Source organism: Macaca fascicularis, chromosome 14, assembly GCF_037993035.2.
Source record: "Macaca fascicularis isolate 582-1 chromosome 14, T2T-MFA8v1.1".
Classification (NCBI taxonomy): domain Eukaryota; kingdom Metazoa; phylum Chordata; class Mammalia; order Primates; family Cercopithecidae; genus Macaca; species Macaca fascicularis.
Genome location: NC_088388.1, coordinates 98,691,164 through 98,715,559, shown reverse-complemented (window position 1 = coordinate 98,715,559; position 24,396 = coordinate 98,691,164). Strand labels below are relative to the sequence as shown.

Sequence of the window (24,396 nt, the reverse complement as noted above, 5' to 3'; positions counted from 1 at the left end):
CAGCACTTAAGGGACATCATTTTAGGCAGGCAATTGCTTACATAATAAGCAATTTAACAACTCAGGTCTTCATTCTTTCTCACCCAACTCAGTAACTTCACCAGTAGAGGTAGATCAGAAAATCTGATTCGATTGAAACCCACATCATTTTTAATGTGATTTCTGAAGCACCATTTCATAAACATTAGTCCCATACTATCCCCTGTTCCCCTGCCATCCTCTCTTGTCTCTTTTGCATTATCAGAACCAGCAAATGGAACTCCACCTTTGCCTAATCCCATCAACGCTAAACCTCTAAGAATGCCAATGGCCTGTTTAAGAAGTTGATATACCCCTTAGCAAGTTCCTTCCACAGGAGGAGGAGGCTACCAATCTCAAAATTCTAACACTGTTTAGATTTGGCCTACCATATATTTTAGCTCCATAAATTAAACAATTCTAATAAACACAGATACTGTGGACATCTGCTAATTTGAAAAACTAAAAGGCTATGTTCCGGCAGTGCTGTTTGAAAACATACCTAGTAATCACTCAAAATTCAAGCAAAGACTCAGTTCTGATAAATTTCCTTTTGTGCTTTCACCTGCTTGTTTGCATTATAATAAAATATTTATCATCACTGAAGGGTAAAAATATTAACAGTTTTGGTTTATTTTGTTTTGGACTTAAACAACTTGATGGATTTTTTTTTTTTTTTTTTTAAATAGAAATAACAGTAGTTTAACTGCCTTGACTGACTGCTTTGGCAGTATTTAGACAAAGAGGGATATATCATTTTAACTAGCAGTTTAGAAGCTGCCTAACAATCTATTGTAGAAATGACGTTTAAAAAGTTTCTATAAAATTACTCTGTTCATTTTGAAGAATCGAATATCCTGAATTAAATTCTCAAACCTGACTACAGCAAAGATCTAATGAGAAATCCATGCTCTCCTAGGAGCTCATTTAATTAACTCAACCATTGCTTTCAAAGTGCAAGTTATAGTGCTGCTTGTAAATTCACATATATTACATGTAAATTATAAGACATTTCAGAGGAGAGGGACTTTAGTGACAGACCGATTTATATTTCTTTCTTGCCTATAAGCATTTTCCCCTCTCACATTTTACATTTAGCATTGATAGACACAGATTGAGGACTTTTCTTTTCCTAGCTATTGTCACCAAGATATACACTTTTTTTTTAAATATGGTAATTCAATAAATAGAACTGCTTACTGATATAAGGTTGAAAGCTGAGTGGGGGGTAAGCTATGATCATATAAAATTTTTATTAGTTGACTCAAATCTAGATGGATAAATTGGCTCTTCAGTGAAATAGGTTTTGCCCCAAGAGCCAAATATTGTGCTTAAGAGGAAAAAAGGTGAGATCAACAAGCTTATAAAAAAAAGTCTTGCCCTTAATGTACCATGCATTTTGGGAAAATGAGAGACAATTATTTGTTCTACAGTTTAGTAGTACAGATCTAATCTGTCTCTTTATGAGTTTATTCATTAACTTGAACGAATTAGTAAAATAAGTATTTTCCCTTACCTTGTATTTACTATGTATCTCCCTGCCATTATTGCCCTATTTTTCAAAGTTGTTAGCAATAAAATTGAAACCAGTGAATTCAGATGTGATGTATAAACACTTGTTTTTTCTTTGTCTTTCCTCATCCTTATCCTCTTTAAAGGTCATTTAAATCAGCCAATGTTGAGCTTACCCTAAGTTTTACATATTCTTGAAATAAACCCTTTCTCAATGACCTCCTTTTTAAAGAACTTTAATAAATTTGGTCCAAAATTTCTTATCTGAAACCCTTGAGGGCATATGTGTTTCAGGGTTGGAGATTGTTTAGACTTTAGAAAGGTAATACTTTTCTGCACATATTCAGTGTATTACTGAACACCTTCAGTGAGTTGATTAATAACATACAAAATAATAATTATGCAATAGTGTATAATGTATTTCATACTGAAGCATAATATTTTGACTGCAAACTTAAATATTTGTACCAAATGGACTAAATAAGTTCTATAAATTATGTGTAAGTTCTGCTCAAAATTTTTCACCAAATAAGTTAGACAAGGTTTTGATTTTTAGAGCTTTCAAATTTTTATTTGGGGATAGTGACTACAGCCTTGTAAGATTCAAATAAATCACTCTGGTTGACAGCATTCTGAGATGTACTCCAAGATCCTGCTTTCTAGTGGACACAGCTCTTATAAAGCATTCCTCTTAAATGTTGGGAGGCCCTCTGAATCATACTAAATAGTCACTCGCTTGATTAGGTTACATCATATGACAAAGATGATGGTATAGATGGTATCGATGATGGTGTGATTATTTTATGTTATATAAGAAGCTATTGTAACCAACTGAAGATAGACTGCCCCGCTGGCGCTAAAGAAGCAAGCAATCATGTTGTGAGAGGGGGCTATATGACTAAGGCCTGAGGGCAGCTTCTAGGAGGTCAAAGTCACTCTGGCTGACAGGTAGCAAGACAATGAAGACCTCAGTCTTACAATCTCAGGAAATTGAATTCTTCCAAGAACCTAAATCACCTTGGAAGAGCTTCAAGTGAGAGAGGATTCCAGACCCAGACAACATCTTGCTTTTAGTCTTGTGAGACGCTCAACAGAGGAGATCCTTAATCCACGCTGGAAATTCTGAACCACAGAAACTTTGGGATAATGCATTTGTAGTGCCTGTGCTGCAAAGTTTGTGGCAATGTGTTATGCAGCAGTAGAAAACTAATATAGTCACCACATTTCATTTCTTTCTCAGAACATTTTTTTTTCAAATCCTTATATGAAATCTTATCCATTTTATATAAATTCTTATTAAGTTATTGTCTCAGTCATATGGGTAAGTAAAAAGCAGAAGGATATCTTGAGATGAGGATTTTTAACTTAATTTTATAGTTGATTTTCATGTTAAAGAAAGTTTACATATAATCCTGAGGCAGTTGATAGGGTTAAAAAATAAGTGCTGATAAAAGAATATTAGGGAAGTGACTTGATTTTACTTTATGTAACACTTTATTTTAACTAGGTGGGTTTTTGAAACAAGTCTGTTCTCCTAGATGAAACACAGATTTGATAAAAATAAAACAAAATATTTTACAATTTGGAGTATGATTCATGAAAGTCTAATAGCTAAAACACTTTATATCTGTCACTTCGATTCTTACTAGGGGCATGAAGACGGCTTATTCTATGGTATTACATTTAAATGTGCTTTGGATCAAATTGCCTACCCACAGCTTAGAATTTCTATCAGTTTCTAGGATGAATTGCTTTCAGGGAAAATATTGTTTCTTTAGAACGTTTTTAACCTTTTCTCATCTTTTTATATTTTAACTTCTTTCCCCTTTCTGCACTCTCCAATTGCCACATGCAATAAAAATTTTATAGAATGATCTTAGATTCTATGTTACCAATATTACTAAGTTTGTGATCATTGTTTATGGGATTTCTGTTTATAACATAGCTGTTTCGCTTTTTCAAATTTCAGGCTACATGAGCCATCATATATGTCCTCAAATTATTCACTTACATCTTGGATTTTATGCTAAGCACTTTCCTTTTCTAAAAAGGACAGAGTCCCATATCTTGATTGTGCATGTTAAATAACAACTTCTAAGCTGGAGCATATATTGAGAATAAAATAGAAATGATAAGACAATTTCTCCTATTCTTCCCATTTAACATATTTTCCAAAGGCAGAAACTTGGTTTCTTTAAAGCCTTAAGTGGAAAGACATAGATAAGTACATTATCGAGCTGTGTTTTGGGCCTAATTGTGAAAACTGCTAAATACTTGAGATTAGAGATATGCTAAATACCCTAATTATTATACATTGTACGTACCAAAACACCACCATGTACCCCATAAATGTGTACAATTTCAGATATCTACTTAAAAATAATAATTACAATGAAAAAGTCAAAATTGGAATGTTGAACTACTACTGAGTATTATTTCATTTGTAGTAGAAGGATCACACAAGAGATTGTCAGTACACTTCCAAAATTCAGGTAAAGAGAGATGAGTATTAGAGAACAGCAACTCAATGTTGTTCCTTGTAACTAAGAAAACTTTCATCACAGAAAGTTGCCTTGCTTTTTGTCTAAGGAAAGAACAAAAATGAAAGTAAGTAGTTTACATAACACCTATAATTTTAAAAATATCGGTAATGTTCTGATGGTACTAACTGGCTGAGAGTAGCCTATCCCACAAAAGCTTGGGTCTTACTCATGTAGCACAGATGGTTAGTATAATAGAGACCGATGCATTATGTTACCATAGCTTTATAATCAGCTATTCAGGTGAATGAACTAACTCCACATGCTCAGAGTTTTTTTTTTTTGTTTTGTTTTGTTTTGTTTTGTTTTGTTTTGTTTTTGCTGGCAAGGAAAGAAAACACTGACTCTGAACATGAGTAGCCTACTTCATAGTTATATTTCTCACTATAAGTTAATTCACTGAGATCACGGTTTTTACAATTCTCTTGTGGCTCTGTAATATTAAGATTCAACCTGAGTAATAATGTTCCATACCAAAATATTTATTACAGAAGTACTTTTCATTTTTCAGACTGGCATATAGCTCAAGAGTTTAGAAAAAATACTCTTTTTATATCCTTTGCATGCTCCAAATGCATGGAAAAATAACACATTTCAGGTACATTACAACACTTATTGATACGAAAGAGGATCCTGACATGTCTATAGGTATTCCAGGAATCATTCCTGTGGGAATGAGAAATGGTATAGGTTTGCTATAAAGAATCATTTATAAAAAGGTTGAAAATACAAACAATTTTGTAGTCAAATAGTGATAACCAACATAAAGTATTGGCAATACTTCAGGTAACTGAGTACACAGAGCCAAATAAATCAAGTTTCCAGACTCTTTTCTGCAAAAAACTATTTACTCTGTAGGAAAAAATGTAATGTTTCATTAAAAATTTCCTTCTTGAGTGAGCCCCCTTCTTAAACGAAATTTCTCTCCAGATAGTTTTGCTTTCTTCATGTTTTATCTTTTAAGCAATAAATATCTTATTATATTGTAGGACTTCATATACAACCCAAAGTAAGTTTACAACAATACTGTGGGGTTTTGGAAGTTCTGCAGTTCACAAAGAAATTCTTTCAGTATCTGCTCATTACTCAAAGACTTCCATGATCATTTGTATCAGTAAAATACCTGATGTTTATTACAGGGAAAATAAAGTTGCAACATTGATATTTTCATCTTCATGATAGCCCATATATTCTGAATTTTCTCCTAATGATAATTCTACCTTATTGATGTTTCTCTTGTTTCAGAATTTCACTGCGATTCTGATTCATTTTGATCAGGATAAAACTAGATGACTGGATAAATAAATCCAGAATATTTTACTAAGTTTAAATTAATAGAAGTAATTTGGGAGATACTTCTATATAAACATGGAAAATAATTTGTAATTAGCAAGACTTTTTTTCAATATTATTTAAATTCACAACTAATAATTGTTCCCATTTATGGAACACACAGTGATGTTTTGATACATACAATGTATGATAATTAGCATAATTAGCATATCAATAATCTCAAACATTTATCAGTTTTTGTGTATAGGGAACTTTCAATATCTTCTCTTTTATTGAAAATATTTGGTATTTTCTTAACTATAGTTATGCCGTAGTGTTACGGAATACTATAACTTACTCCTCCAATCTAGCTGTAGATGTGTATCCTTTAACAAATTTCTCCCTATCCCCTTCCCTGCTTCTTCCCAGCATTCTCAACTTCTAGAATTCTCTGTTCTACTCTTTGCTTCTATGAATTCAACTTTTTCTGCATATGAGTGGGATATGCAGTGTTTAATTTCCTCTTCCTGACTTATTTTACTTAACATAATATCCTCTAGCTCATTCATGTTACCACAAATGACAGGGTTTTATTCTTTTTAATAGCTACAAAGTATTCCATTGTAAATATATACCACATTTTAACTGTTCATATGCTCTTGCACATCCGGGTTGACTCCATATTTTGGCTATTGTGAATAGTGCTGCAATAAAGGTAGAGTGAGACTATGGCTTTGATATACTTACTTCTTTTGGATAAATATCCAGTAGTGGGATTAATGGATCATATGGTAGTGCTATTTTTAGTTTTTTGAGGTCCCTCCATACTGTTCTCCACAGTGACTGCACTAGTTTACATTCCTACCAACAGTATACAAGAGTTTCCTTTTCTCCACATCTTTGCCAGCATTTGTTATTTATTGCCTTTTTGATAATAGTCATTGTAACTTGGGTGAGATGGTAGCTTATTTTGATTTTCATTTGCATTTACCTGATGATTAATAATGTTGAGCGTTTTTACAAATTTGTTGGCCAAAACCATGATCAAGTGGGATTTGTTTTTCACAGGAATGCAAGGCTAGTTCATCATATGCCAATCAGTAAACATGATACATCACCATCAACAGAATAAAGGCCAGAAACCATGTAATCATTTCAATAGATGCAGAAATGGCATTTAATAAAATTCAGTATTCTTTCATGGTAAAATCACTCAACAATTTAGGCATAGAAGGAAAGTACCTCAACACAATAAAGGCTATCTGTGACAAATCCACAGATAACATTCATATTGAATGAGGAAATGAGAACGAAAGAAGGAATATCCAAATAGTGAAAGAGAGAGTTAAATTATCTGTGTAGACAACATGATCACATGATCTTATATATAGAAAAACCTAAAAACTCTACCAAAAACCTTTGGGAACAGATAAATACATTTGATCAAGTTGCAAATACAAAATCAACAAAAATCAACAGTGTTTCTATACACAAATAACAAAATAGCTGAATAAGCAATCCCATTAGTATAGCTACAAAAAAAAAATGTCTAGGAATAAATTTAGCAATGGAGGTAAAAGGTCCCTCCAAAAAAAATAATGTAAAAAACTGATGAAAAAAAAATCAGACACAAAAAATGAAGAGAAATCTCATATTTGTGAACTGGAAGAATTAATATTCCTAAAATGTTCATACTATACAAAGCAATCTACAAATTCAATGCAATTTATATCAAAATACAAATGATATTCTATATAAAAATAGAAAATAAAATTAAAGTTGTATAGAACCACAAAAGATCATTAATTAGTGAAAAATAATACTGAGCAAAAAGAACAAAGCTGAAGGTACCAGACTACGAGATTTCAAAATACACTACAAAACTACAGTAAACAAAACAGCATACTACTGGCATAAAAACAAACACACAGACCAATGGAACAGAATAGAGAACCCAGAAATAAATCCACGTATTTGTAGACAACTGATTTTTGACAAAGGTGTCAAGAACTTTCATGGGGGAAAGTACAGTCTCTTTAAAAAATGTTTCTGGGAAAACTGGATATCCAAATGAAGAAGAGTGAAACTACACCCTTTACAAAATGGATTGAAGTTAAAAATGGATTAAAGACCTAAATGTAAGACTTGGAACTATAAAACTACTAGAAGAAAACAGAGGGGAAATGCTTCAGGAAACTTGTCTGTTAAAAAGATGTAATGACTAAGACCCCAAAAGCACAGACAATAAAAGCAGAAAGAAACACATGGGGTTAATGTAAACTAATAAGCTTGTACACGGCAAAGCAAACAACAGTAAAAAGACACCTACAGAACGGGAAAACTACGGGCAAACTATTCATCTGACAGGGAATTAATACCCAGAGTATGTAAGGAATTCAAACATCTCAAGAGCAAAAAAAGCCAATAATCTACTTGAAATATGGGCAAATGATCTGAATAGCAAGTTTAGGGTTTTTTTTTTTTTTTTTTCATTTTTTTTTTTTAAGAATTAACATTGATAAAGTGCTTCAAACTCTTTTTAAATTTTTGTTCAGTCTTTTATCACATATTGTCATTTATCACATATTGTCAATTTCAGTGAAATATACTGATGGGCAATATACTTAATAGGAATTACATTACTAAACAAAATGCACTCCTTTTCCTTAAAGAGCTCTCAAAATATTAGGGAAGACACACCTTCTAAGCACATAAGTGCATGCCAACTTTATGTCCTAAATAAAGTCATATTGAACAGTCAGCCAAACGTGTGTGAGTGGACTGATTGTATATTCTGACACAGATGTGGAAAATACTGCCTTGAGTTTTTGCATCTTACCTTTTGGTTGACACTTACATTGAATATTCTGATAGATTGTAGAAAAATCATGGCCTTAAAAACATTTGCCTCTCTGGCCGGGCGCGGTGGCTCAAGCCTGTAATCCCAGCACTTTGGGAGGCCGAGACGGGCGGATCACGAGGTCAGGAGATCGAGACCATCCTGGCTAACACGGTGAAACCCCGTCTCAACTAAAAAATACCAAAAAAAAAAAAAAAAAAAAAAACTTGCCGGGCGAGGTGGCGGGCGCCTGTAGTCCCAGCTACTCGGGAGGCTGAGGCAGGAGAATGGCGTAAACCCAGGAGGCGGAACTTGCAGTGAGCTGAGATCCCGCCACTGCACTCCAGCCTGGGCGACAGAGCGAGACTGTATCTCAAAAAAATAAATAAATAAATAAAAATAAAAATAAATAAATAAATAAAAAATTGCCTCTCTAGCTGAAGACACAAGCAAAGTGTCAATGCAGATAGAATAAATTTCTCATATTTGACTAACAGCAAAAACTGGAAAACAAGCTTATTGCATATTAGGGTAGATGTAATCCTTCCAGATAGAAAGAAGGTACGTATGTAGTTTGCTATCCAGCTTCTTCACTTTTGACAGGCTTTTCCATTTTTTCCTCCAGGCAGTGATTGTACATAGACATGAGCTGCCCAACAAATTAAACAAACCAGAGCCAATGTTTTGGACTGCAAATAACTCCAGCTCCTGGCAAAGTATGCCCAGATCAAAAATCAATACTGAGAAATGGACTCCACAAAAACAAATTAACTGCACTAGTGACTTGGACTTGTTCAGTAAACTTTTATTCTACCGTTGCTTAACCCTTATTGTGATAGGAATCCATTCAAGGAATACATTATACATTAGGCAATTATTTTTTAAAGTTATACTTTAAGTTCTGGGATACATGTGCAGAACGTGCAGGTTTGTTACATAGGTATACACGTGTCATGCTGGTTACTGCACCTATCAACCCGTCATCTGCATTAGGTATTTCTCCTAATGCTATCCCTCCCCTAGCCCTCCAGCCCCTGACAGGCCCAGGTACGTAATGTTCCCCTGCCTGTGGCCATGTGTTCTCATTGACCAACTCCCACTTTTAAGTGAGATCATGTGGTGTTTGGTTTTCTGTTCCTGGGTTAGTTTCCTCAGAATGATGGTTTCCAGCCTCATCCATGTCACTGCAAAGGACATGAACTCATCCTTTTTTATGGCTGCATAGTATTCCATGGTGTATATTGTCACATTTTCTTAATCCAGTCTATCATTGATGGACATTTGGGTTGATTCCAAGTGTTTGTTATTGTGAATAGTGCTCCAATAAACATGCATGTGCATATGTCTTTATAGTAGAATGATTCGTTCAACCATTGTGGAAGACAATGTGGCAATTCCTCAAGGATCTAGAACCAGGAATACCATCTGACCCAGCAATCCCATTACTGGCTATATACATAGATAATTATTTTATTGACAAACATATACATGCTCAGAGTAATTTAAGTCTCAAAAATTCATATGCTTTTTTTTGTTGTTGTTTTTGAGATGGAGCCTCACTCTGTTGCCCAAGCTGGAGTGCAGTGGTACAATCTCTGCTCACTATGACCTCTGCCTCCCTGGTTCAAGTGATTCTCCAGCCTCAGCCTCCCAAGCAGCTGGGACTACAGGCACCCACCATCATACCTGCCTTTTTTTTTTTTTTTTTTAAAGTAGAGACAGAGTTTCACCATATTTGCCAGGCTGGTCTCAAACTCCTGAACTTGTGATCCACCTGCCTCGGCCTCCCAAAGTGCTGGGATTACAGGTATAAGCCACCATGTCCAGCCTCAAAATATTTCTTCTTATCTTTTCGTTTGTTTCTTAGTATTAAAGTTTTGGGAACAAAGTTTCTGGAATGTATTTAAACTACGAAGTACCATATTACATATAAGAATCTAAAGCTGCATTTATTGTTAAAAGAAAATGTATTTTAAAAGGAATCCTGTTGTATAGTTCCTTTAGTGTTTATTCTTTCAGTATCAGAATAAAAACAACATATTAGAACAAAGATTTACTACATGTTCAAATATATCAATAACTTGCAGTGCTCTGCTCAGTTACTTCATTAGTATTTAATATAATTTGCCAAAATAAATTTAGTTGAATTGACCAACAAGCAAAACATGTTTTAAATGGCCAATTTTGACTGATCTCTTGTGCTAATATTTACAACATATTTCTGAGGATTTTTTACAACATTGATGGGAATCTGTGATTGAAAAAATATTTTAATGTCAGAATTCTGACAGTGAGAACATTGTTTTACCCATTTGAAATCCTATAGATAGGAAGAATTAATTATTTCACTTGAGATTCATTTCTAAATTATTAGTTACAAAGTAATATACAGCTAAATATGGTTGTATTGTTTCTGTCCTCAATTCTTCCACGTTTCAAGGACAGTACAATCTAAAGGTAACATTAAAAAAGAAACTAAGACCTTGCCCATTGTGAGGTAGCAGTTTTCCTTCTTCACATATGTGTTCAAAGTGCTCAACTGGAACTCAAAGCAAAATGACCAAAGGAAAAAGATATAAGACTGAGGAAGAGCTTCTGATTTGACTCCTCTGCAAGACATGGGTCAAATTTCCTTTTTCTATGCTAGAGACAGTCTTTTTCGGAAATGATATTTACAAGTTCAGCGGGCATATGGATATATGTTTAGAGGCTAACACGTGAAGGTATAAGTAGCTTTATATGTGAAGCTCTGTGTTTTTGTGTATAGAAATTCTTACATATTTAATTCAAAACATTTTAAGAGTAAAATTATCATGTATACATATAGAATATGGGCTTTGCATGGGACACGGATTTCTGACATACTGAAAAAATTGTTTATATTTTTAAATTACTGAAATTTGTTAAGGCCACATATATTGTTTTGAAAAGTTAATATGGCTCTTTTAATTTTTATTTTAATTAAAATTATTGTGAAATAAAAGAATTTAAATATAGGAAACATTATTTCATTTTTTTCTAAATATACGTTACTGGAGAAACTCAATTCCATTCCATTAGAAGGACCATAGGGGTCCCATCTATGTAGGGTTTGTGTGGCTCACAGTCACCAAGTATAGCAGCTGTGCTTAGCATATATCTGGAATAACAGTAAGAGCTCAGGCAGTGGTAGCTATTATAATTACTGTTACTATTATTAGCATTAATATGTCTTGGCAATCTATGTATGTTCTTTCTTTTATGCACTGTAATTTATTACTCTAAATAATATGTGTACATTCACTCATATAATACTCAACAAACCTAAGAGATAAGTACAGTTATCATCCTTATTTATAGATATAAAAATTGAAATACTAAGTAGTATAACAGGTGCCAGAATAATACATTGCTGGAATTACAAATGCTTGAAACAGAATATACAACGTCTGAGGTAATACAGCTACATATCCATTCTCTTAATCACCACAAGGTATTGCCTCATTATGTATCTATATTCCCATTACTGCTGTGTGTTTGTGTGTGTGTGCATTATATAAAGAATCAAATATTTGTACACATGTACATTTTTACAGAGACATACCAACACCTACACACACATACTCAAGCCTTTTCCAGTTCCCCATTATTGAGATTTTGCACATCCTTGTTTCAGTTGTGTAAAATGCTCCCATAGGAGTATTTATAAGTTTTGCATGAGGTAACACATTTAAAAACCTCATATATCCAAAGGAAATAAAAATCAGTGTGCCAGAGAGAGATCTGTGTTCCTGTGTTATCCCAGTACTATTCACAATAGCCAATAGTTTGATACAGAATAGACCTAAATATATATATCAATCAGGTAAATCGTGACAAAATATGGTATATTTACACAATAGGATACTATTTAACTACGAAAAAGAATAAAACCTGTCATTTGAAACAACTTGGATGAACCAAGAGGATATTATGGTAAGTGAAATAAGCCAAGCACAGGGCTAATACCTCATACTGTCATTCATAAGTGGAATCTAAAAAAGTTGATCTCATAAGAAGCAAAGTAGAGCAGTGGTTACCAGAGGTTGACAGGGTAGAGGGGAGAAGAGGATGGAGAGAGGTTGGTCAATGTGTACAAAGTTATAGTTAGATAGGAGGAATAAGTTTTGGTGTTCTGTACAGTCGTGTGACTACAGTTAAAAATAAAGTATGTTTCAAAATAGCTAGAAGACTTTGAAAGTTCTTATCAAAAGAAATGCCAAGTATTTGAGGTGAAAGATATGCTAATCACCTGATTTGTCCATTACACAACATATAAATGTATCAAAACATCACACTGTAACCTGTAAATATGCATAGTTACTATGTGTCAACTAATAACAAAACAAAAACTAAACAATGAAAAAGATCAACAAAAATAAAAAGCTTAATTCAGCATTTGGCACATGTGGAGTGTTTGAAAGAGATTAAGAATTAAAAAATTAAAAAAACAGGGAGGTTTATTAGTTCATGAAACCAAAGGACAGAATACCACTGTAAAATCAGTGACAATCAAACAAGAAACCTGGATATTCTCAGGACTCTCAATTTCTCTCTGAATCTTGTCTGTCTGTATTAATGCCATGTTCTCCTATTACATAACACATCAAAAGGAATTGTTCAGCACAGCAGGGAACATGACCAGAGGCTACTCAAGACTGGCACTCTTTCATTCTCAAGTAGAATGAAATCTTCCCTATCAGCTATACTTAGAAAAATCCCAGAAAAGGATGCTTAAAGATCTAATGTGGGTTTCATCCCAATCTTTGGCCCAATTATCATATTCAAAGGGAGGAGGTCACATGCTTCCCTGCTTTTAGGGGAGCCAGGGTACAGCACTGGCAACCCTCTACTGAACGGAAGAGCTGGGATGAGGAAGAAGCAATGTTCTCAAATACTGGAAGTTACGGCAAACAACTAATATTCTCTATTGCTGCTATTATGCATTTAATAGCAGGACTGAGCAGGGATGAAGAAGTTGGGAGATAGGGAAAATTACAAGCTAAGCTGACCATGAGATAAAATCTTCCCAGGTTTAAGTTGAGGTTTGGTTCCACCTCTCCCGCTTAAATATTAATGGAATACTATGGATCCCGTGATGGCTGATACTTCGAGAATAATGGCACTGACTCCAGAAATCCCTGTTAGTCGGTATCTCTTTCATAGGCCAGATTCCAGAGAATGATGTAGGAATTTCTGGTTCACTGTATATTTCTACTTTCTAAGATGGAGTGACTTGCCATTTCTCCACCCATGAACTTCCAGGACATGCCCTCCTATGTGTCCTCCTTTAGATCCCTCTGTCTTCAATTCCATACACAGAATTTGAGAACCAGGCCGGGAGGAGGATTGGAACAAATTCACAGTTTAGTAACTAGAATTCAGATACTATAAACTTTTCCAGGTTGCTTTTCCTGTTTCATTATTATCATCAAAGTTAACTCTCACTGTTCAGGTAGTTCTTGGTCCTTTTGTTCTACTCAGTATTTTATCTGATCACTCACTGTGCAGACTTTGTCTGCATCTCTTTTTAAGAAATCCCGATAGCTGGATTAAAGTTTAATGGCTACACCTGATAGTTTAAAAATCTCAATTTGTTGGAAAAAGATTATCTGAAATCAAGCTCTTCACAGCCATCTATTTCTCCTAACTTTTCTTCCTCCAAATTTTCAGCCTCCTTAGGTGTACTTACTTCAAATCTTAACTCATTACATTTCAGGTCTCCTGCAATAATTAAGTTACAAAAGTATGTTTAAACATCAACGTAATTGTTTTAGCACATTTACAAATATTAACTACCGTGTTTAAATCCTAATGCATTTTTCTGTGCCTAAAGATTAATTAAATCATTAATAAATCAGGCAATTTGTGTTTACGGATTTTAATAAAGACACAGTTTGGTGCCATTGGGATCTTATTTTTGTAACCAGCCCATAGATCTTTGGCCAAAATGGGCAGCTGCCCAATTATAGCAATTATAGCATTAAGCAAAGTTAATTCAATTTCCCATAATTTTCTCATTTGGAAATAAAGATCTTCTGCCTGTATTAAAAACATGGAAATATATATATATAGAGAGAGATATAATCAGTTAACATATGCATAGTAAGCAGATGCTATTCTTTGCCACCTATATTTCCTTTCAGGACTGAAGAACTACTTTCCTTGCTCTCTGTGTCTTTCCGTGGGGATGGTTGAACAGAGGGATGTAGGGTGGCCCACTTGTAATGATTGCTATACTCAGGAGTTCAAAGATTTCAGCCCCTCTCATCAGAAAGCTGGAGAGCTTTCTGTGGGATCATCTGAGGCATCTGTTCCAACAGTTATTTCAATACTCCCTCTCTGTCCAATCCTTGTTCCCTCACTCCCTTACTGGTATTTCAAGAGCAGTTCCCAATGAAAATTCAACATACAAATTTCTATCTCAGTGTGCTCTGGGTATGTACAGTAAGATAAAATATATCTGGAAATATTTCAAGTTCAATTTCTTAAAGCTTATTAAAATGTTTTATGTAACTCCTTTATTTAAACGTGTATTTATTTACTTTTATTTAGTCCCCAGTATGTACTAGACACAACACTAGGTCCTTGGCTAGATTCTTAATCTTCAAAAATCTCATATGAGGTATTACATTCAAATAATATTAGGAATTTTAAGAGAAAAAAATTGTGGCTCTAGACTTTTTCTTAAAAATCAAGGGTGCTATAAATTTACTTTTGGTCAAATTTTATGAGATTGAGTAGGTAAGACAGACAAAAGACTAAAGTGTTGAATTTAAGAAATACATGATTTCCATCCACTCCATCACTGATGACAATCAGTGAGATGTTAGTCTGACTAGGCAAACAATTACAGGAACATCAAGGTAGGTATGAAGAGAGACCAAATCCATCAGAACAACAGTTGTGTTTTTACAGAAATAGTTGACACTGCATCTTAAAAGTACATCCATGCATTGCTTAACAAGGGGGATACATTCTGAGAAATGTGCTGTCAGGCAATTTTATTGTGCAAATGTCAGAGTATACTTACACAAACCTAGATAGTACAGCTTACTACATACTTAGATGATAGGCATGGTATAGCCTATTGCTCCTAGGCTAAAGACCTGAACAGCATGTATGTTACTGTGTAGAATACTGTAGGCAATTGTAACACAATGGCATGTATCTATCAAAACATAGAAAAGTACAGTGAAAATATAGTATTATAATTGACATGGTTTGGCTGTGTTCCCATTCAAATCTTTTTTTTTTTTTTGAAACAGAGGCTTGCTCTCTCACCCAGGCTGGAGTGCAGTGGTGCGATCTAGTCTCACTGCAAGCTCCGTCTACCGGGTTCACGCCATTCTCCTGCCTCAGCCTCCCGTGTAGCTGGGACTACAGGTTCCCCCCACCAAGCCCAGCTAATTTTTTGTATTTTTTAAGTATAGATGGGGTTTCACCATGTTAGCCAGGATGGTCTTGATCTCCTCACCTCGTGATCTGTCTGCCTCTGCCTCCCAAAGTGCTGGGATTACAGGCTTGAGTCTATTTGAATTTTATCTCCCAGAATTCCCACACGTTCAGGAGGGGACCCAGGAGGAAGAAATTGAATCATGGGGGCTGGTCTTTCCCTTGCTGTTCTCATGATAGTGAAAAAGTCACACAAGATCTGATGGGTTTATCAGGGGTTTCCCCTTTTGCTTCTTCCTCATTTTCTCTTTTGCCTCTCACCATGATTCAGAGGCATTGCCAGGCATATGGAACTGTAAGTCCAATTAAATTTTTGTTTCCCACTTATGTGTATGACTTTATCAGCAGCATGAAAACAAACTAATGCAGTATATTGGTACCAGTAGAGAGGGGCCTTACTGAAAAGATACCTGAAAATGTGGAAGCAATTTTGGAAATGTGTAACAGGCACAATTTGGAGCAGTTTGGAAGGCTCAGAAGACAGGAAAATGTGGGAGAATTTGGAACTTCCTGGATCCTTGTTGAGTGGCTTTGTCCAAAATGCTGATAGCGATACAAACAATAAAATTGAGGCTGAGGTGGTCTCGGAGATGAGAAACTTATTGGGAACTGAAGGAAAGGTGAATCCTGTTAACATTTTAGCAAAGCAACTGGTGGCATTTTGCCCCTGCCCTAGAGATTCATGGAACTTTGAAATTGAGAGATATGATTTAGGGTATCTGGCAGAAGAAATTTCTAAGCAACAAAGCATTCAAAAGGTGACTTGGGACTGACCTGGTGGCTCACACCTGTAATCCCAGCACTTTGGGAGGCTGAACTGGGTGGATTACCTCAGGTCTGGAGTTTGAGACCAAACTGACCAAAATGGTGAAACCTCATCTCTACTAAATACAAAAAATTAGCTGGGCATGGTGGCTCATGCCTGTAATCCCAGCTACTTGGGAGGTTGAGGCAGGGGAATTGCCTGAACCCGGGAGGCAGAGGCTTCAGTGAGCTGAGATTGCACCACTGCACTCCAGCCTGGGCAACAAGATAAAACTCAGTCTCAAAAAAAAAAAACCAACAGCATAAAAGGTAGCCTGGGTGCTCTTAAAGGCATTGTTTTATAAGGGAAACAGAGCATGCAAGTTTGGAACATTTGCAGTCTGACTATGCAATAGAAAATAAAACCTATTTTTTGGGGAGAAATTCAAGCTGGCTGCAAAAACTTGCGTAAGTAGCAAGCAGCCGAATGTTAATCCTTAAGACCGTGGGGGAAATGTCTCCAGGCCATGTCAGAGACCTTCACAGTAGTTCCTCACACCACAGGCCCAGAGGCCCAGGAGGAAAAAGCGGTTTCATGGGCCAGGCCCTGGGTCTCCGTGCTGTTTGTAGCTTAGGGACTTAGTGCTCTGTGTCTCAGCCGCTCCAGGTGTGGCTGAACAGGGCCAATGTACAGCTCAGGCTGTGGCTTCAGAGGGTGGAAGCCCCAAGCCTTGGCAGCATCCATGTGGTGTTGAGCCTGCAGGTACACAGAAGTCAAGAATTGAAGTTTGGGAACCTCTGCCTAGGTTTCAGAAGATATATGGAAACTCCTGGATGCACACGCAAAAGTTTGCTGCAGGGGCAGGGCCCTCATGGAGAATCTCTTCTAGGACAGTACAGAGGGAAATGTGGGTTGGAGCCCTGACAAAAAGTCCCTACTGGGGCACCTCCTAGTAGAGTTGTGAGAAGAGGGCCACCATCTTCCAGACCCCAGAAAGGTACATCCACTGACGGCTTGCACCATGCACCTGGAAAAGGTGCAGACACTCAACTGCAGCCTGTGAATGCAGCTGGGAGGGAGGCTGCACCCTGCAAAGCCACAGCACCAAGATCATGGGAACCCATCTCTTACATCAGTGTAACCTGGATGTGAGACCTGGAGTCAAAGGAGATCATTTTGGAGCTTTAAAATTTGACTGCCCTGCTGGATTTCGGACTTGCATGGACCCTGTAAACCCCTTTGTTTTAGCCAATTTCTCCCACTGGAAACGGCTGTATTTACCCAATTGCCTGTACTGCTATTGTATCTAGGAAGTAACTAGCTTGCTTTTGATTTTACAGGCTCATAGGCAGAAGAGTTCAGATGAGACTTGACTCAGATGAGACTTTGGACTGTGGACTTTTGGGTTAATGCTGAAATGAGTTAAGAGTTTGGGAGACTGTTGGGAAGGCATGACTGGTTTTGAAATGCAAGGACATGAGATTTGGAGGGGCCAGGACAGAATGATATGGTTTGGTTGTGTCCCCATTCAAATCTCAGCTTGAATTTTATCTCCCAGAATTCCCACATGTTGTGGAAGGGACCTAGGGGGAGGTAATTGAATCATGTGGGACAGTCCCATGCTATTCTCATGATAGTGAGCAAGTCTCATGAGATCCGATGGGTTTATTAGAGGGTTCTGCTTTTGCTCCCTCCTCATTTTCTCTTGCCACCGCCATGGATGAAGAACCTTTCACCTCCCGCCAAGATTCTGAGGCCTCACAAGGTATGTGGAACTCTAAGTCCAATTAAACCTTTGTTTCTCAGTTTCAAGTATGTCTTTATCAGCAGCGTAAAAACAAACTAACACAATAATCTTAAGGGACCACTGTTACATATGTGGTCTACCACTGACTGAAACATTATGAGATGCACGACTATAAACCAAAAAGAAAAACAACCTACAAGAGCTCTCTCTTAACACTTAACATGAAGGCTAGGCTAAAGAGAGGAAATGCTAAAAGGCTGGCTCAGAGACACAGGAGGATTAAAACCAGAGCTACGAATATCAAACGGAGTCCTTTGAATAAATATATATATATAATATGTAGATATTATATATAGTAAGTAGAGACAAATAGGAAATGTAAAGGCAAGACTGATATAATAGTTAATTTTAGAGTAAAAGAAATAGTTATATATTTTTGAGCACCTCTTCTGTTTTTGCCATTATGTGAATATAGTCAAAAAATGTGAGAAGTTTAAAAATGAGCTATAAAGAATATATGAGAAATGCCCATTTCCTACTACTTAAAAAAATACTGATTTTTAAAATTATTTTTCAGTAATCTCTATATGTAACTTTTTTATTTTTTAGTAATTGGCAGTCTTCATCAACCACTTGAAATTCTCCTTCCAAGATGAGCTGGATGTGAGTTCTCCCAATTCACCCTTTATGTATACATGTACATGATCACCATGTGATGTGTTTATGTTTACTCAATTTATACAAATATGCTATACACAACACTAATTTTTTTCTTTGATGACATTGTGATTCATCCATGTTGATCTGTGTACATCTACTTTATTCATTTATATACTATAAGGTATTCTATATGGCTATATATTATTTATGAGACTTAGCATACTTTACTTATAGCTATTGGTTTAAGTTGCTTCTAAAATTTTGCTGTTATAAACTGTCTCAGAGTTTGGACAGGGTAAGGTAGAAAACAATTACATTTTAATGATTATTATCATTAAATAATGGGATACTTTGTCAACGACATATTAGAATACAAGAACCCATCAAACTGACAGTGCATATTCTGTAATACAGAGTCATTTCCTTTCTTTCTTTTTTTTTTTTTTTGAGAAGTTAGCTGTGTTGCCAGGCTGGAGTGCAGTGGCACGATCTCGGCTCACTTCAACCTCTGCCTCCTGTGTTCAAGTGATTCTCCTGCCTCAGCCTCCCGAGTAGCTGGGATTACAGGCACGTGCCACCATGCACAGCTAATTTTTGTATTTTTTAGTAGAGATGGGGTTTCACCATGTTTGCTAGGATGGTCTTGATCTCCTGATCTCGTGATCCATCCACCTCGGCCTCCCAAAGTGCTGAGATTACAGGTATGAGCCACCGCGCCCAGCCAGATCATTTACTTTTTAACCTAACAGGTTACTATGCTAGAAAATACAGCTACATGAAGAGAGTTGCCTGTTCAAGTTTTGGCCTTTAGTAGAAGAACACAGGTAACTAACAGTGACTTGGTCTGGAAGGCACCAGGGAACTAATATTCTAATCCTACATTTCTTTTGCCCTTCAATCTTCTATTCCTGTCACTGATAGCATCAACCCAAATAAAACTTGGAGGAAAAGGTAAAGAAAGGTCATTGGTACAGCACAAAGACCCAGCCTCCCAGAACGCTGATAGGCCAGAACAGAAAAGGGGGGAAAGTGGACCTGAAGGAGCAAATTGCAAATAAACAAACAACAACAACAAAAAGAACTCTTTTGATTAACAACTTTCTTGCATGCTCATGTCAAACTATGTCTAAATATCTTGGCATATATTAGGGAAGATGCTTTTTCAATTTCATTGGGTAATTATTTGTCTAGGTCGCCCAGTCTCCCCCATATAACTATAGTACCAAAAATGTAAAAATAGTTTCAGATAAAAATAGAATTACCATTCTTTTTTGTTCTTAGGTGATTTATGAAGTGTCCATTGGTATATGCATATGTGTATCTATTTTCCTAGGTCAGGAATGTACAGAACATTTTTTAAAATGCTTTCCTATGTAGTTTTCTACTTCAGTTCTTTTTTAAGAATGAAGCATATTCAAGAGACTAAAAATAATTTTAATTAAATTTTATCCATGTAAAAAGGCTTCTAATTCTTTTTTCAAATTCATTTTCCATTGAAAATAGTCAAAGAAAGCAGACAAAAGCTTTTTCTTGCTTCAGAGTACTGGTTTAGTGTACCACTTGGGAAATTTTTTCTTGGGTTTTATACTTTTATAAATAAAGTGACTGTAATAAAATGAAAGCTGTGAACCCCCAAGTGCTAGCATGAAAATAGTAACAAAACTGACATAAACATACAAATATATAAACATTATTTACCAACCATGAGCTTGTCATTTTCCCTAGGGATGCTGTCATTTAAAGGACATTTTTCCCTCTCCTCTTTGTTTTCACAGCTATACACATAGCTGATAAATATATTTGTAAAAATAAAAATGCCACCACATCCCTGGGATTCAAATTCCCTGCAGAGGTTACTACTCAGAACACAAAAACGTTCCTAGACTCAGGAATTGGCAAGCAGAAAGGTAGGGAGTACAGTAATAATATGTAGTAGGCTAAATTTTTTTTTATTACTTCTGCTAGGATTTCCAATTTTATCATCTACCATTTGCTAAGCTCCTGCTCTACGCTGTCCCGGCTGTTTAAAAATATATGATCTCTAATTTTAAAGGAACTGTGAAATTTTGTTAACATTATCCTCATTTTAAAGAAACTGGGCCTCAAAGAATTTAAGTGACTTGCATAAGCAAAAATAGCTAAATTGAGATTTCCATGAGGGTGTGCTGATCTCCCAAGTTTGCAATTGCTGACTTTCATGCTTTTGATTCAGAACACTCTGTAATTTTCACATTATATATCGACATATGTAACCTACATATTAAAGATTTTCTTGTTTGAAAAATACTGAAAATTAAAAAGGAGAAAAGCAATTATAGCAAGAGAAAAGTAAAAGACTTCTTTTTCTAGTCAAACCCACACCATTTCCACTTCTGTCCAGGAATCATCATTAATGGTGTGAGAAGCATTCCTTCTTTATTCCCCACAAATGTATACAGATATTAGTGTTTATTTTTTCTTCTATTCATCTATTTCCTATTTTCACCGTGAGGAGCAAACCTTACATTAATTACACCGGTAAGAGTTCCTTATCTGTCTCTTGCTAGACAATAGGGTGGAACAAGCAAGTGCTATGGGTGGAGGGTCACTGATGACAGGGGTCGCCTTTCGCCAGGAGAGCTATCATCTTGCCTACTTCTGTTCCAATCCATCTCTGTTCTTGCCCAATACTGACTGTGGAAAGTGTAAAGTGGAGTGACAGAGAAGAGACTGAGCAGAGTTCCTAATCCTTAAGAATACATTCACAAATGTAAGGTGTTTTACAGAGGGATGGTGCTTTCAGATGCTTATCTGAGGAGTAGTGTATAGATTAGACTAAGAGACTAACAGGAACATTAGCGTATTTTAATTCAACTGCATCTCCATTTAAATCGACAGAATCAAGTATTAAATATCAGGGCCAAGATTAAAATGCAAATAAACATTTTAGTGTATTTTATTCATAGAATTAACCTTAAAACACCAATCGTGCTCACTGCGGCCAATCTTCCTTCTCCACCTTTCCCTTAAGCTTTGCCAGCAATAATCAAACACCTTCAGAATTTCTCAATAATGCCTATACACCTTTATCTAATTTGACTTGTTAGTGGTATTTGCACTGGTGAACACTGTATCTTCTTAAATCTGCCTCATCCCTTGACTTTCATCACTGTCCCCTCTTCTTCCCTGGCTATTTTATCCCACTTAAAGTTGTACACATTTATCTTCAAATACCCATTAAGTGTAGACGTTAATCAGGTTTTGAGCTTAGCCCTTACAACTTTTTCTTGGACCACTGCAAACTACTTTCTAACAGTATTTTCCTGCTTTTAATCTTCCAAGTCCACTTCCAATATATCCTGCATATTACTGCCTGTTTAACTTTTCTAAATACAAACCTGAGGATCTCTTCTTTACTTAACACTCTTTATTGCTTTGGAATGAGACAAAGTCTATGCTAACCTCTCAAGCAGGATTTAAAAACTTTTGCTTTGTCTGGACCTCACCTTCCTCTTTGACTAGATCTGCAGCCCCCTGGCATACGTGCCTTGTACTCCTCTCCCCTGAAATCCTTGTCTCCCATGTGGGTCATGCTCCTTCAAGGCCTATGTGCATTTTAGATGCTTCTTGCCTAGCTCACTTTGCCCATGTTTTCTCACAGTATTTCAAAAGCTCTACATATCTTAAGTGAAAAGCTCTACATATCTTAAGTGAAACCTTACACAACAACAACAAAAACCCTCATATTGCTGCACTTTTCCGGATCAAGAGAAAACAATGGACTTTTCCTTTGTGGCTTTATAGCACTGAGGGTATATCTCTATTAAATGGTTTCCTTTTCTGGGTGTTTTACTGTCATTGTTGTTTTGTCTTATGCACTAGACTTAATGACTTCTTGTGAGGAAAGAGGCTGTCTTCACCTTTCAGTATGAAGTACCTGGTAGATGATGTTGCTTGTAGAAGCTGCTTAATATGTATCAAAAACTGCTTAATAAATATCCAATGTTACTGGGCAAATTTTTCTAATATTCAGTAGAGCCTTGCTCTTTATTAGACATGTGTTTCCATTGAGAAATGTCTACTTTTTAGACCTGAAAATTAGCAGAAATATTTCTACTGTACAATATTTCTAAGTATGCCATTACTATACAATACAGACATAGCAGGAGCAAGGCCTGTGTCAGTTTAAAAATAGAACACTTTGTGTTCATCAAATATGACAAATTGACAATTCTAGGAATAGAAGTCTATTTTTGTCAGGTTTATTATATAATAAAAAATGGCCACTGAGAAACTGAAAGTTCTTTCTTCTTTTTAAGAATTCTGTAGCCATTTACTTGGAGGAGAGTTATTTCTGGAGGTTTCAAATGGGAGCTGATTCCCCATTTCACCATGACCTGACTCATACTTCTTTTATAGCCCTTCACGCCTAAGAATTGTGAACTAACTTAGGGAGAGGGCATATCTTTTTAGAATGCTAACAGTTACATTTCCATTCAGATAATGAATAAATCAATTATTTTGCAGTATTTTGTCTCAGAACTAAAAGACGACTATTTTGTAACCCCCAAGAAGACACCTTAAGTAATTAAGGACATTTGTGATGGTTTCAACAAAACTCTTCTGAATATATGGAAATTGAATAATTTAAATACCCCAATAACTTTTCAAATCTAAAAATCTAATGCTGAGAAATGCAAAACACCATCTGAGACTTTTCTCTATATATAATGGGAACATTAAAAATAACTGAATCTATACCCTTTAGATCTATACTCTGCTGATTCAGTGGTTAATAACACTGTTAAATACATGTAGGAAACTAATTTTTAAATATTCTCTACTTTCAATTTTGTGAAGTTGAAAGCCATGAGTTCAAGCCAAAAAAAAGCCTGTGTATTAGAGTAAAAATCAATTTGGGGTACAAGTAAAGAAAGAAAGGGATTTCAAGAGTAGAGGACTCCCTAGTAAGACACAACCCATAGATTTCTGTCTGTGTAATCCTGGGCCTTTGGTGTCATTCAAAATCATTCTCACCTTGGCTGAGTGTTCCAACCCCTGTACTTCAGCTGTGAAATGGGAAAAATGACATGTTTACCCTAAGAGTAATCACAGAACTCCAGTTGCAGTTCATTGAGAAAAGCTATAAAGATACTTGCATTATTACAAATTTAATAATTACTATGAACATTTACAGTATATAATTTTATCTCAACATTTAGCTACATTAGATTACATGTACATAGTTACATATTACATTTTAGCACTAAATTATAAGAAGATTTTAAGATGGTTTGTATAATCAGACAAATCTTAGTTTGTATTTCAGATACAGTAATCCCCACTTATTCACAGGGTATACCTTCTAAGTCCCCCAGGGGACACCTGAAACCATGGATGTACCAAACCTTCTATATTACTATTTTTTCTTCCTATACACATGTTCTTCCTATGATAAAATTTAATTTATAAGTTAGGTACAGTAAGAACAACATAACTGACAACAAAACTAGAACAATTATAACTAGATACTGTAATAAAAGTTACATGAATGTGGTCTATCTCTCAAAGTATCTTCTTGTACTATATGCACCTGTTTTCAGACCACAAG

General features: G+C 35.7%; 1 protein-coding gene and 1 long non-coding RNA gene across 4 annotated transcripts in view; one reads left to right on the top strand and one right to left on the bottom strand.

The window, feature by feature from the left end:
- Positions 1-24,396, bottom strand: part of CNTN5 (contactin 5) — a 1,343,675-nt gene that overhangs the window by 711,674 nt on the left and 607,605 nt on the right. The window lies entirely within an intron of this gene.
- LOC135967107 (uncharacterized) overlaps positions 17,819-24,396 on the top strand; it is a 149,649-nt gene continuing 143,071 nt past the window's right edge. Inside the window, exons 1-2 of the long non-coding RNA XR_010580971.2 lie at positions 17,819-18,164; positions 18,756-18,809. This is a non-coding gene — a long non-coding RNA (uncharacterized lncRNA). The remainder of the gene's footprint in view (positions 18,165-18,755; positions 18,810-24,396) is intronic.